The 743-nt window shown below is 40.5% G+C and overlaps 1 non-coding gene across 1 annotated transcript; it reads left to right on the top strand.

The window, feature by feature from the left end:
* Positions 1 to 336: 336 nt before the first annotated feature.
* On the top strand, positions 337 to 443 carry LOC141603237 (small nucleolar RNA R71). The gene has a single exon (XR_012525128.1). It is a non-coding gene; the product is annotated as a small nucleolar RNA R71 (small nucleolar RNA).
* Positions 444 to 743: the final 300 nt, after the last annotated feature.

Below are 743 nucleotides of genomic sequence, written 5' to 3'. Positions count from 1 at the left end.
TGATGAAGATGCCGTCATGCATTAACATGATGCTTTGGTGATTTTGAGGCTTCTTCAAGTCTAGCCATAGCTTTTTCAAACTTCAAATTGATGGTATCAATGTGAGCACTAAGTTGAGCACCCAATTGAGTAACGGAGTCTACTTCATGCTTTCCTCCTCTAGTAGCCTTGCGAGGTCTACTATATTGTCAGTTATGGACCGCTATTTCCTCAATTTTGTTCCAAGTTTGATTGTCATCAACTTCGGTGAACATTCCATTTGATCCCATGATGAGAATGTTCCTTGAATCTTCATATAGACTGTTCCAAAATAGTTGTACCAAGAACCACTCGCTAAGTCCATGGTGAGGACATGAGCGACAAATTCCTTTGAACCGCTCCCAAGCTTCATACAAAGATTCTTCATCCCTTTGCTTAAAACCCTTAATTTGAGCTCTTAGCATGTTAGTCTTTTCCGGTGGATATAACTTTTTGTAGAAAGCTAGAGCCAACTTCTTCCAAGAATCAATTCCGAGATTGGCCTTATCAAGGCCCTTCAACCATTGTTTCGCGGTGCCAATTAGAGAAAAAGCAAATAAGACCCATCGAATTTGGTCTTGAGTTACACTGGTTTGAGAAATCGCATCACAATAGTCACAAAAGGTCTCCATATGAAAGTGAGGGTCTTCACTAGGCATCCCCCCAAATTGGCTTCTTTCGACTAATTGGATAAATGCGGATTTGGCAATTAAATTTCCGGTTAG

This window comes from Silene latifolia, chromosome 9, assembly GCF_048544455.1.
Source record: "Silene latifolia isolate original U9 population chromosome 9, ASM4854445v1, whole genome shotgun sequence".
Classification (NCBI taxonomy): Eukaryota; Viridiplantae; Streptophyta; class Magnoliopsida; order Caryophyllales; family Caryophyllaceae; genus Silene; species Silene latifolia.
This window is presented reverse-complemented; position numbering and strand designations above follow the sequence as displayed.